Source organism: Apteryx mantelli, chromosome 5, assembly GCF_036417845.1.
Source record: "Apteryx mantelli isolate bAptMan1 chromosome 5, bAptMan1.hap1, whole genome shotgun sequence".
Classification (NCBI taxonomy): domain Eukaryota; kingdom Metazoa; phylum Chordata; class Aves; order Apterygiformes; family Apterygidae; genus Apteryx; species Apteryx mantelli.
The window spans coordinates 69,573,993-69,588,096 of NC_089982.1; the positions used below are offsets into that span (position 1 = coordinate 69,573,993).

At 36.5% G+C, this 14,104-nt stretch overlaps 1 long non-coding RNA gene across 12 annotated transcripts in view; it reads right to left on the reverse strand.

Moving 5' to 3' along the window:
* LOC106498726 (uncharacterized) overlaps positions 1-14,104 on the reverse strand; it is a 98,433-nt gene that overhangs the window by 63,645 nt on the left and 20,684 nt on the right. For 8 of the 12 annotated variants that reach the window (XR_010884460.1, XR_010884461.1, XR_010884462.1 and 5 more), the window contains 3 exons: positions 10,087-10,146; positions 9,655-9,903; positions 9,239-9,354 (listed from right to left, as the gene is read on the reverse strand). This is a non-coding gene — a long non-coding RNA (uncharacterized lncRNA). The remainder of the gene's footprint in view (positions 1-9,238; positions 9,355-9,654; positions 9,904-10,086; positions 10,147-14,104) is intronic. The other 4 variants (XR_001295032.2, XR_001295033.2, XR_001295031.2 and 1 more) reach the window with 2 other exon arrangements.

Sequence of the window (14,104 nt, forward strand, 5' to 3'; positions counted from 1 at the left end):
CTATTGCATAAATTAATAACAGTATTTACAGCAATATTGAAAGAGAATGAGCAAAAACTATCACATAGTTTGTCTGAAAATAGTTTTTGGCTTTAATGTACTTTTAGTAAGTGTGACTTAATAATAAATTGCTTCTTAATTCATTTCAAATAAAGTAATGTTATTGATTCATGTTGTCTGTAATGTGCAGTGATGTGCAGTCAAAGAAATAACATACATTGTTGGAAAATAACTTATCATAAATTATTGGATAGAGGTATGCAACTAATAATCATAATTACAATCTGGCTCAATTCCACAAAAGTAGAGAAAAATAAGAGGAAAATTATTCCTAAGAAAGAGCTTTCATTCTCTGGGCTGATATTTCCTAGGTAGCTGCCACAGGATTTCCCCAATCGTTCTTGCCATATGTACAGATCTTCAGCCTGTCAGGACTTAGGTACAGGCTTGCTCCTTTGTAACCCATCAGCTTATTCTGTTCGACTTGCTGAACAGTGTCGGATGGGTGAAAGGTTTTATCTTACTTTGAAGAGGCAATAACAAAGAAAAACACCCACCAACATGCAAAGGGCAGTCTGAATATTGTGTGTCCTAATTTGAGCCTGTGCGTTTTTCAAGACAGTTGTGGCAAATCAAGCCTGAATGCTGTTCAAGAGACTTCCAATCTAGGTGTGATACAGAACCTGCGAGGAATGTTTATTCCCAATTAGTAGGCCAACATAAAAGTTATTTTTTCTCAGGAAGAGGATGTTTGAGTGGGATGGGGTAGAAAATGGAACTAGGGATATCCTAAAATTAAAAGATTGTCAGGAGAAAAATTTGGATTGTTTTTCTGCACTTTTTAAGAAGTGAATGTACAGACCCAGGCTGCTCAGAGTGCAGGCAGCACTCTGCAATAGCAACAATGCAACTGCAGTCAGCTACACCCTGTCAGTTTGCCTGGGACACCAGTCAGCTACCACATCATTCACAGCTACCACATCATTTTTCTCCTGCAGCAGGCAATTAGAAAAATTCAGTACCAGTATTGTCATACCTACACAGACAGAGCTCTCTGGCTCTAGATTGAGATGCTTCACATGCATAAATTAACTTTCAATATGTAAAATTAGGTCTATTAAATTAGTTGTACTAAGACACTGGTAGAGGTTTGGATAGCTAATAGTTCATCTAGAATTAGATCATCCCATCCTTCTTCAACTCTCCTTGCTCTGCAGTTAATACCACAGTTACAAACATGAAACGCATCTCATCTGCTGAGGATTAACACATGACAGTCTTGTAACAAGCAAAGCAGCAGCTAAACTGTGAGGAGAATACTTACTTAAACAGCTATCATCTCTTTGGTAATAACAAAAGAGAGCACAGAAGAATAAAAATAACTGTGTTTGTCTTTCTTATAATTACTTTTTTTTTTTTCTATCTTGCTGTAGTGTAAGCCTACCTGAGTTCACCTCACTATATAAATTTCTTTGGGAAAAAAATGTGAAACATGCAAGATAACCCTTCATCAAGAAAATGCTATAATTTGGAACATAAGTATGGTGTAACCAAACAGCGATGCTGAAGTAATTTAACCCACCTTACCCTGCTGGAGCTAGAACCTTTCAGCTGTAAATTCAGCAGCTACTGTAATATGTATGTGCTATTAAAATTAAATACATATGCTCTAAGCCATACTAACAAAATGAATCAACAAGCGTAAGCACCCCTGAATTTTAGAAAAATGTTGTGCTAGCATCCATTCCAAGCCAGCTATCTAAAAAACATAAAGCAGCCAAAAGCAGTTGCTTCTCTTAGTGTATGCAAATATAAAAGTTGTTGTTTTCCCCTGGGCTTCTGCATATTACTTGAGGCTCACAATTGCTCCAACATGCATATCCAATCTAAAATGTGTCAGTTGTATCTCAATATAAACAAAACAGACCAAATAAACTGAGAGAGTTTTCCATTCTCCAGTTCTAGCCCTGCCTTTACCTCTCTACACCTATACTGATCTTTTTTTCCCAAGGAATGTGTTAACGGAATCATTGTCTGCTACATGCCATATCCAGCAAAGTATTTAAAACACCTAATATGCAACCTGCAGGGATATGTTCTCCTCATTTCTGGATGATGTGCCTCAGCTCCTTTCCCTGGACCAGGTCCCAGGACACAGGCAAGGTAGGCACAAGTCTTTTCCTAACTCAGAGTCATGACAAATGTTTCCACAGTGCTCACAATCCCATCGCCTCTGCTGAACTGAGGTCTGTAAATTAGTACTGTATAGAGTACAGGGGAACATACAGGAACTCTTTCAGTGGCTGGATCTCACCATTAATGAAAGGACTCATCTTTTTCTTTCAAAATACACCATTACAAAGGAAGCAGGGAGGAGGGGAAGACAAGCCCTTTCATATCCAAAAACAAGGGAGCTCAATTCAGTTTCTTTTGCTGCCTGAGAAGACCAGCATCTCCCCTATTCCTTCTCCCTGCCTGCTGAATAGAGCCTGATATCCTATGGTATATTGTACTTAAGCAGTATTTGACACCTCTGCTGGTACTGTGCAGAATAATGTCCAAAAGTCATTAGCTTACAGGTAGACGATAACTACAGCTTGATATTTACAGAACCACCTGAAACTGGGCTTTGGAAACTATACTTAGAAAAAATCCTATGTTTTACATTAAACAGTCATTGCATAAAAGATATGAATATTCCTGAAAACAGAGATGGCACCCAGATTCCTCTTTCCCTAGATGAAGGCTTTATCTTGAGAAAAGGGCTCTAGTTTTGTCCCCTGTGCACTGTCAAAACAGAGGTGTTTATGCACATGTGTATGCAGGAAACCTTGTGGTTGAATCTTGGGCAATATTAAGTAAGAGCCAATAGGATCTAGAGAGCTTGGGCAATTCCAGCATTAGGTGACAGCTGAGCAGAGACTTTCAGAAAGGCAAGCTTGGTCTGAAGCACCTAAAGGTTGCCTGCATCCTTTTTCAGATTTTTGTCATAGTTTTTGTCAAGCAAACTCATATAGGGTTTGCTGCAGCATTTATTTGAGGACAAATCCTGGGAGAAACCTTTAGTTCTTCAGTAAGTTCTAACCTTTTCTTGTGTAAGCAAGTGCCTTGTTCTTAAACATGTGTTTCTATGCATACACTCCTACTGCAGAGTATTAATGTCAACAAAAGGTTAATAAAAAATAAGGTTTCCAGGCCTTTTTTCATGCTCTTCTGCTCCCACCTGATTTGTTTCATTACTGAAGCTGATGGTTCTCAATAGCACTTACAGCAGCAGCAGCAGAGTTTAACTCTCACTTCTTATTGAAAAAGCCAAATCAAGGGCTGAGTAATGTCTGTTACTTATCCGTTCTTTTTAAAATAAAAAGTGAAAGTTAAAAGCTGACAGGGTCATGGGTAAGTGTTATTGAAAGTCACAGCCAGCAAGCAGCTTGCAGCTGGGAGAAAAAAAAAAAAAAAATCTTTCCCTTCCTTTTCTGTAGTCAGTCATGGCATTGCTATTCTTAAGTGTTTTTTCTTTTCTTCCCATGTCCTTTAACCAGCATGGATGGTCTGTCATGAAATAAAGTTCACCTCTCCTGTTTTAGATAAAAGGTAGCATGATCCAAGGTTTGTTCTTAGACCAAAGAATTCTGGTATCTGGGTTCGAAACTTCAGACTTCTACTGAATCACTGTCTCACTCCTTTTTTTATCCCCCCCTTTAATTTCCATGTTTTAGAAAAGGAAATAATGCACAGCAATTTCATGGTAAAGTTATTTGAGATCTATAATGAAAATGGCTTAAATATAAATTCTTCAAGGCAGACTAGTATTACAGTCCATAGGGAAGCTATAAGACAAGCTGCGTGGAACATTCAGGAGTTCAGAGATAATTAAAAAAATTATACCCTCCTTTATAATAAAGAAAATCTGTCAAATATAAAACCTGAAAGAACAATTTAGAGACAGATGCCTTCCCTCACACTATACTGTTAATGGGTTGCTAATGCACCTAAACATGACACAAGATATACATATAGCAAGTTACTGATGATTGTTTTCAGAGAGGAAATAAATAAATTGGAGAGTTCATAAAAAAGAGAGAGAGAGATCTAAATACAAAGAAAAAGATATGGACATTTCCCTTTTAGCAAATCTGAATTTTTTAGCAAAGTAAAGTGCAAATGATTTACTGTGACAGTAGGTATGTTTTCAACTATTACATAAAAAAATTATCTGATCTTGATTTTTAGTTAATCTCACAAAGTCATCAATGAATAATCTCCCAATGGACTGAGCATTCCATGAGATCCTAAATTTTAGACAGGTACAGGATTTTGACAAAATAGTACTGCATTGGTAAATAGTGGTTCAGATACTCTGATGCTCTGTATGGAATTACAAATTTGAACAAAACCTTATCCAGGAAAAATTTTAAGTCCAGAATGGAATTTATGGTCAAAAGGAAAATGGCCTCCAAATATTCAACTGGTAACAATGAAACCTTACCAGTCAATTAAGATACTCATGTGAGATAAGTAAGACCAAGTCTCAGGAAAAAAAGGACGTGAACATGGCTTCCTTCATTCCAGGTGGCTGACCTGGCCAAATAGAGATATGGTAATAGAAGAATCATACTCTCAAATCTGGTTTTGTTGAAGACATGCTAAAAATCTTGTTTTCATTGTGGAGTACAACAGGACATTACCTTTTTTGAAATCTAATAAATTTGCAGACGATCAAAAAACCACTTCCTATCCACCTCCACTAAATTTATGCACTGCTAATTAGACCATTGTTAAAAAGAGAGTTTGTCTTTATTCATTTATTTTTTCACAGATTGAACCTGACAATATTGGAATATGTAAACTGCCTCTTACTGGCACAATATGAAAATGGAATGTTGATATTTTATTTACAATTATTTACAGATCTTCAGTTTCGTGTGTTTAGCATACTTCTCTTTGATTGTAAAGTACAGCCTCCTAAAAAAGAACCATCCTTCACAACTTTCTGCTTAACAAGGGTACAAAGCATAATGTTGCACTTTGTTACTCTCCCTGCAGCTAGGACTACCATAAAGCTACTCGCTCTTTCTTAAGATTCATTAGAGTGTCAGCCTTTATCCTCAGCTGTTCCACTTTTTCATTTACATCAAAAAATGAAATATTTACACAAGCGATATTATTACTCACGTTACAATTTAATTAATGTTGAATTAACAAGTAATTTTATTAACAAGCCTTGAATCAACATGTTTGTTGTGCCCTAGTGGAAATCCTCTAGAACTGATTAAAGCAGGCCTGTTGCTAAGGATTAAGTGGGTGATTTATTGACAAGAATGTCACCTTTATCTATAGGCAGGGATGTTTTTCTCAGCTGGAGTTTTCTGGTGTGTCTCACCTCTCTTTCCCCCATTACCGCTCTGCCCATTTCCCCCATTCTCAATTTAAAAAAAAAGGGGGGAGGGGGGCTGATCTGGGGTAACTGTAGGAAGGAGAACTGTGTCTACCTGCAGGCTCACATGGTTTCTTGGCCTGATGGAAACAATAAACAAACTAAAACCTACAATATATCAAAAAAGTCTGTTTCTGATTTTTTTTAGATTCTCATTTCCATGATACGCCGCTCAAAAGCCAGAGGTACAAGTAGGAAGTTTATTCATCCAGAAAACTTGACATGGAATGAATTGATGCCATCTGGCTTTATTCAGCTAATACCCATTGCATTGTTTTATACAGCTCCGGTGGCCCACTGTTCCTGAAAGATACACTTTAATGGTATGTGTTGGTACACTACTTAATACACAGCACTGGTGATTCATCAAAATGCACATCAGTCAAGAAGAAGTCTGTGATAATGGCATAGAGGAATATAATTATAAGCTCCTCTGAATCACAGCACCGGGTATCTTATATGTAATTTTTTTTGTAATAATCAATTTGACTGCATTTTGCACTGGGCAAACTAATTTCCCATAGGCTGTGTTTCAAGACACTATCCAATATAATCTGTACAAAAAGAAAACAGATATGAAGGTCATTTTAAGCAGAGTAGGGAGAACTTACAAAAATCTGCCAGATGAGCAAGCTGGCTTCTCCCTTTAATGTATAAAAGTAAGCTTCCTCAGCTGGTAAGGATACCTTACCTAAATTTTAAAATTTGCCTGTAGTCAGGTACGAAGCAAACATCTTTGCACATGAAAAATCTATTTTCACATTCTCTCCCCATTCAAAAAAAAAAAAAAATCCTGCTCCACTCAAAACACTGAAAATATTTATAGACAGAATTTAAAACAGTGTCCTCCCTCCACCCATTTCTCAGACAGTTTTACGTGAAATACATTTTTCATGCCTACTCTTAAAGAAGAGCACAGAATGGAAATGGCCACTGACTCTAACTCAATTTCCTAAATACTATGGTTTATACAAATTTCTAATGATCACTGCAGTTTTCGAGCTGACAAAAAATGTAAACAGCTGTGGACTTCTCATATTACAATCAAGGTGAATGTTATTGTTGCTGTTTAATAAGAACATGATCAGACTCATCATGCGAGGCACCAATCCATTTGCAACAACCAGATCTATACAGCAGGAATCAGCAGATGCCTTTGGTCTCCACAGAGAGCGTCACACCTTAAAATGAGATTTTTATTTCAGCTATATGAGTGTAAATGAGATCGAGCAATACTGTCAGTGTCATAAAACTCTCTGCAGAATAATCCTGGTCCCACTCTGCAGTGCAGTCTGGTACCAAGATTACATTTTTGGAGAACTTTTTTATTCACCTTCTTTAAAATAGGTGATAAGCAGATTCTTCTGTATTTGATTTCTGAAATCCAGAGATCATTCAGAGGGGCACTAGACAGCATCTAGAAATAATATTAACGCTGAGGCCTTCAATCAAGAGCTGCTCATGAACATAACACCGGAGCAGTGATAAAATATGACAGCAGGGAAGAAGGACTCCAAATGCTTTCACGCTGCCCGTCTTTACTGTTATGCTTTGGAAACAAGACTACAACAGTTTTTTTCCTCAGAGAATATTTAAAGCACTCAGTCAGGAAAATCAGATGGACAAGCAGACTCTCACTCCAGGGAGCTGTAACAATGAATTACTTCTGAAATCTTTTGACAGATAGAAAAATGTAGGCTTGTACAGTGTTTTAGACCACTGAGTCCTCTACACGGCTCATTTCTGTGGTGAAGGGTGTGAAGTGTTTGACCCTTACTGCTTGTAAATCCAAACTATGCAGCAATGGCAGTAATGACCACCAACTGATCATCTGAGTTAATTGTCCTTTTTCCACAACACCACCACTTGCAATAACTCAGCCTTCAAAGGATGTATCTAGGACTTTAGCAAACACTCTACCCTCAAGGCAGACTGTCCTTGGTAATGAGTCTAGTCAATGCAGGGCTCGGGTTTTGTGAGTTTTATTAGGGCCATTTATTATTCAGTACACTTGAAAAGGGAAAAGAAGAAGAGGAAAAGGAAAGGGAAAAGGAAAGGGAAAGAAGAGGAAACGTTTCTTCTGATTGTCTCAAAACTCACAGACTAAATGTCAGCTTCTACAAATGTGGCTTCTGATCTATGACCTAAAAGGAGTCAACAGTTATGATATTCAGACAAAAACAATATAAAAAGCCCTAGTCTTCATTCTCCTGGGGCTTCTAATATATGTGTACCTTGTTCTCAGTGTTTCTGTTCACATCATAAGGGATTTTGGTCTTTCTGGAAATCAGGACTGAGGTTTTATTTACTTAAGCTGTTTTGCGAAATAGATTGTTAATACTTTGTGCAAAGTGCAGGGGGAAAAAATGCCAGGAAAAAGAATTAATACCATGATGATAGACTATTATTTATTTATTTCTGAACATCTCAAGAAAGTATGTTTAAAATACTTTCAAATATGAAAGCACGGGGCTGTCTGATAACTTGCAAAGGAACAGCAAGTTGTATCACAGCTTCCTTACTCCCTTGGATTTCAGGACACATTTATTTATTTACCTCACAGTTTTGGCCTACACTGCAGCAAAATTGCATACAGAATGTCAGGGAGACTTTATTACACAGTTTTCTTCATTGAACTGACAGTCCCAGCCCCAGAGTGACTTCTGCTGGGCATGACAGGGCCTTGACTACATACTGCCATCAGCACATCTTACATGTACAGGGTTGATCAAACTGTGGTCACAGAGAAACAAGGAAGAATTCAGCTGAGGGAGGAAGAGGATGGGAGTGATCTCAAAAGTGTAGGGTCATCCCATTTTATTTTAAATACAGTGTCCCTAATATGAGTTTTAATGGGCATATCTCAGTAAAAGAGCTGGTATTTACATTTCTAGCCTTTTCTGTGAGGTGCGTTTCTATTGTCATCAGCTTAAAAACAGCTGATAATCTTATGGCTCTGCACAAAAGAGCTGGGATAGTGGAACAGAAGGCAACATACCCATGGTCATCATGTAAACTAATGCATCAACACCTTCTTTGCTTCCTAACTAGCTACTTGAAGTAATCAAGCTCTTTCTGAACAATCACAACAAATGACTACAGGCACCTAAAATATTAGAGTCTTCAGTTGTGGATAAGCAGCAGTCAGCATCATTATTGTCCTTAAACTACATGACTCAAAGGCATATTCCATTCCTAATCTATAATTTGAGCGAAACACAAAGGAAAATGGAGAAATCCTTGACTGCAAAAGCTGGTGCTCTAGGATAACATGAGTTTTATGCAGGGCACCAAAATAGTTCATTACTTTTGAAGCTTTCCACAGAACAGGCTATATTTGATCTTTTTCTCTATAGTTACATGTGCTTCTGTCTGAAAAATATTTTCCATGTGTCTCCTGGAGGAAAGACTTTCCTCAGATCTTGACATGCAACTAGAACTAAAGAGGCTTGAAAATTTGCCTGTTACAAGTCCCTTCATAATTTGTAGCCAATACTGCCATTCGAAATATGAAAAAAGTTCTTTGGGTTTTTTTTAAATATTGATAGACACTTTAGCAAAGATGAGCAAATATGCTACAATTACTGAGCTAATACACTACAGTCTTATTCTGCTAATTAAAATTGGAATAATGCAATAGCTAAATTAAGGTCTCAATTAAAATTGAATCAATATACCAATAGATTCAATAATTAAATCACCAAATTAATACAACAAGTAATCAGATCAAATTAAAAGACTGACACAACAATGAATTTTTATGTGTTGGGCTTTTTTGGGGAGGTTTTAAGGAGAACTTACCTCCTCAGTGGCTATCGGATCTCTTTTTTCCCCCAGGAACTGAAAAAAAGATTGGTGGGGGTGATTTGTAGGATTTTTGCCAGAAAATGAGCTCAACATCTTGGCTGAGGTAATAGCTGTAAGAAAAACAATCTTTTATAAAACAATCTTTTATGAGATACCTAACAACCAAATCAACACATTTTCTCCATCCATGCATTGTTAAGGGCAATTACTTCAGTGCTTTCAGCATTTTAAAAATATCCTTGACTTTTTAATGTTGAGGAATTGGAGAATTAATATGAGCTCGTAATTCACTCTAATCTCTGTTGACAAAACACAAGCTGTTTTTACATTTATCAGAATTCTGCTCATAATTAAACAATTATCCTAGTCTTACTCAAATTTATGCTTAAATTCTTCACATGATTAAGCACCTTAGTTCTCCAAATGTTGCATCTTTTGTTAATTCCATGCAAGCGTTCCCAGGAGTCCCAGTTTGTGCTAGAAAAACAGTTGTTTAGTTTTCTAATTCAGAGACATTGTTTATTTCAAAGCACTTCCTCTTCAAGTAGTTATTTTCTTCAGTTAAACCATGAGATGAGAAACCCTGCTGCTCTCGCTGCCTGAAGGTCAAAGGGTTGTGTGGGAGAGAATTTACCATGGAAGAAACAATCCAGCTTTACCTGGGTGACAGCAATTATGCAGAACGACAAAAGGAGAAGTTAAGTTACAAGATGAGAACTCTAATACATTCTCCCCAGGGTCTGCCACTCATTCAGCCATGAGAAAAACAATGATAGACTTCATTTTAGCAGTTATGTCTCTATAATGCTGAGATAGTGAAACCTATCATACAAACAGCATACTTTGTTGTTTTACTTCCCAGGTGTCCGCTCTTCAGGTAGCCTCCTCTTAAGTTGTCATTCCTTAGACGAAAACAAAGAACAGAAGCAGCCCAATTAATTTTTAATTTAAGAGTCCACATGAATATAATAGTGAAGTCATAACGTTCTCCAAAAGGCCAAATCTGGGCATGCCTTTAATATGCAGTGAGACAAAAATGTGAGAAAATGTATGGAACTAAATTCACAGTATATTAATATCCAAATTAAGAAACAGGACAGTCCCTGGGGAGAGGATTGTGGAGGGCATCAACTCTGCAAGCACCACAATAGCAGAGGTGCTGTGGGGGGCTGATTTCAGATTGGCACTCGAGGAGGAAATACTTAAGAGTTGCTTACTTGCACACTTTCCCCACAGTCCTGCTCAGTATAACTGAAAAGCAGACTTCAAATGAAAAGTAAATGTACCTTTACCTCTTCTGTGCTATGTATGAAGGATATTCGAAGGTGGAATTTATTTATTTTCTTTGTTGGTTGTTCAAATTATTTTTTCTCGCACTCAGGCAATTTTAGTCATTTAAAATGCAGGGGGGTTTTGTCATTTATCCAAAGGCATATACATGTAAGGCTATTAACAATCATTGTCATTATTTCCCAGACTGAGAAACTGAGGCTCAGAAAGATCAAGAAAGAAATTTCAAGGACTCAGGAAAGAAACTGAAGCCTTCTGTTGCCTAATCTTCTCTCTAAACAACAACAGCAAAACCCCAATCTTTCTCTGAAGATCACATTACACAGTTACTCATACAATTACTTTATCCCTTTATTAACAATTACTGACAGAAGCACTAAAGACTAAGACTAAAGGCAATGGGAAAACTAAGAAATGATTTCCAGTCATTCATGTGGCAGTTAAACATTGGTGTCTTTTTTAATGCAATAATTAAGTAACAGTTTCTATTATCATATAAACACAAATATGCAAATATGGATACAAGCTCCTTGTTTACAGCATATATTTAAATTATTCGTTATATATAAAAGGCATCTATAAAACACACCTCTGTCATAAGCATTTTCCCTTAGTAAAAGATTAAAAAATACTACATCGTGGATAACGTTAATGCTTTAAAACAATTTAGATTGCCTTTCTTTAAGTAAAAGGGGGTTTTGGCTCTAAAGACACAGTTTCTAAATGCAGTAATGTGTTAATTAGTATTTTAGTATCAGAATTATTTCAAGGTGCTAACACTCTAAACTAAACAATTTTATTACTGCTTCACTGTTTTTAGAGTTTTTAAATTATATGGGTAAAATATTTATATTAATTGTATGGATAAAACTTAAAGTGTACTACAAATCCTATATTTTGTTCCAAATTTCTATATTTTGGGGTCTTCTAGTGAATACTATTGAAGTGTTTGTTTGACTTATCAGTTGTGAAATTATCAGGTATGTTTTTTCTAAAAGATGTTTTCTCTGTCCTATTATAAATGGAAATTTAAATACAGCCCAGTGGCATAACTGTGTGGCCTAATCTGGGGTCTGATCAAAAGACAGTGAAGACTTCAGTTGACTTCCTTTAAGCTTAGAAGGAAGCTCCTGGAAAGGCAAATGCTTTTTGTAACTGTGCTGTATTAAAGAAACCCTCACAAAACATCTTATGTCTTGGTTAAATTTCTGTCATTCCATTTACCTTTGTTTTCTTATATTTTAACATTGTGCACACTTTATAAAGCTGAGAAATATTTTTATTTCATTATTCTTATTTTTCCTGGTTCCACTAACTATTTTAAGAAAATGGAATAATGTATTTTATATGGCTTTACTTCTTTTCTCCAATTTCCCTCTCTCTTTCTCTCCATAAGTGTTTAAATATAGCTTTTCATGCTCCCATTCTCAAATAGAAGCTTTTCCTAATGACATTTGCACCTGTGTCATGAGCCATTAGAGAAATCCTGACCACAAACATCAATAATCTGAAAGACAAGCAGAAAACACCTGAACTAAAGCCATATTCTTAGTTTTCATTAGATACTTATGTTTAGACCTTCCAGCGAATGTTTCAGAGAGAATGAAAAAAGGTTTTCTCGATGTTTTGCAATACATGTTGTATTTAAGAAACACATTTATGCACGTGTTATGTTATACTCGTGGATATCATACCCATGATATATTAAAGCACAGTAGTCACCAAAAACTCTAGGGGTTTTACTAGCATCTGGCAGTAGCATTATAATATTATTCATCTCCTGACAACAAGTGGCATCCTCAGGTCCAAGCCTACTAGATGGAGCAAGATACAGTTAGGATCGAACAGTTTGCCGTTACTGCTACGGTATGGTCTTAGTAGCCATTGGATTGAAAAACAGTTAAAGGGAATTCACCATTACCTAGTTAATTTGGGAGCCTCCAGGAGTGGGATAAGTGAGCTGGGACTCAAACTGTGACGCTAAGATGTTTAAAATACATGTGAGGGTCTTAACCATGTGAACAGTAGAAGCACACCTGGAACCCACATGGTTCTGGTAAATGCGACAACACTATGAAGTTATTGGGATTTTCCTATAACATCTGCACTGCATTACTAATCTTTTTCCCACTTTACCCTCTGAGCAGTTTAAAACAATGGGTCATTTCTTTGACAGATGTAAACTGATGCTCACCATTGATTTAATGAACACAGAGCAAAGCAGGGAAACTAAACAGAAATACACCAAGAATCTGGTGTATCCACATTTTTTTAGATCATTTTTTCCGTAGAAATGGTCTCCCCATTCCACTCTCGGGAAAGAATTGTAGAATTTTCTTCTAAGTTATTCTGTTCTGCTGTGAAAAATGCTTAAATATCTTAAATCTAGTCCCTCAAGATTTCCCATACCTGGGAGAAAACCTTTGTCCTTTGGAAAAATAGATTTTTCAGCTGCAGCTTTCTCAAAGGTCCAAATTTACAGGGAAATTTACACCATGAACTGTATGGATCCAATATCAGATGCCCATCTCTCTATTGTCCCTACACAGGTATTAGAGTAGACTTCTCCAGAGGGCAAATTGTAGTTCCTGAACTGAATTGCTGTTCTGAAGCATCCTCTGGAGGACACACAAGCAAACAAACATTTTTTTTCACCCTGTGATTTTCCTTTTTATAATGTTTGGAAACAAGGGGAAATACTCTCTTAACTAAGACACTTAAGTTAGATATCTAAAGAGCAATGCAGCTGGAATACCCCATATTGTTTCTGCATCTGGAAGATCCCAGAATATTGCACATTACATTCGGGAGATATAAAAAGTTGGTATTTAGGAAAACAATTTCAGGGGTTTTTTTTAAGTACTATTAATTTTTTTTTTTTCTTCTTGCCCAGCTTGGACTCATAATTGAATGAGAAAGGTTAGAAGTCAAAATCCATGACTTGGAAAAGGAGAGGAAGAATATATTAACCTGAAGATAATAGTATAAATTGTTCTTGTTTTACATATATATTTTTTAAGTTAACATTCTCCACTTTCCTTTTCCTTGAAGGCACATTTATATAATTATTGTTTGTAATAAAGATATGCACGGCAAGTATTTTCAGTGATATATTGAATAGGAGAAAACCATCTTTGCAAGGATATTTGCTTTCCCTGAAACAGCTACGACTGTGTAAATATTTAACTATAATTATGCTAAAGCACCATTCTTTTATGCCACAGTCACTCACAAAATACAATCCTATAAATGCCTTTACTGAGATTTGTTACATGCTGGCTTTTGGTCTTATGGGAACAAATCTCTCTCACTGCTATTGATCTGTTCTTTAAATTATTCTCCCATGAGGCTTTCAGCTAAGAGCATCTTTTCCTTGAATCTCTTTGTATTATTAATTGGCTTATGTTTGTTTAAACAAAATCACACCAGTGCCTTAGGCTGCAGCCGTCGACTCATTGCATTCAAAACCAGACACACACTGTACTCTAGCAGCCTTCACTTCTGTCCTCTACTGGACTCATCTCTTTGGGGATGAAATCTGTCACAAGCCAAAAAAAAAAGGCATATAAA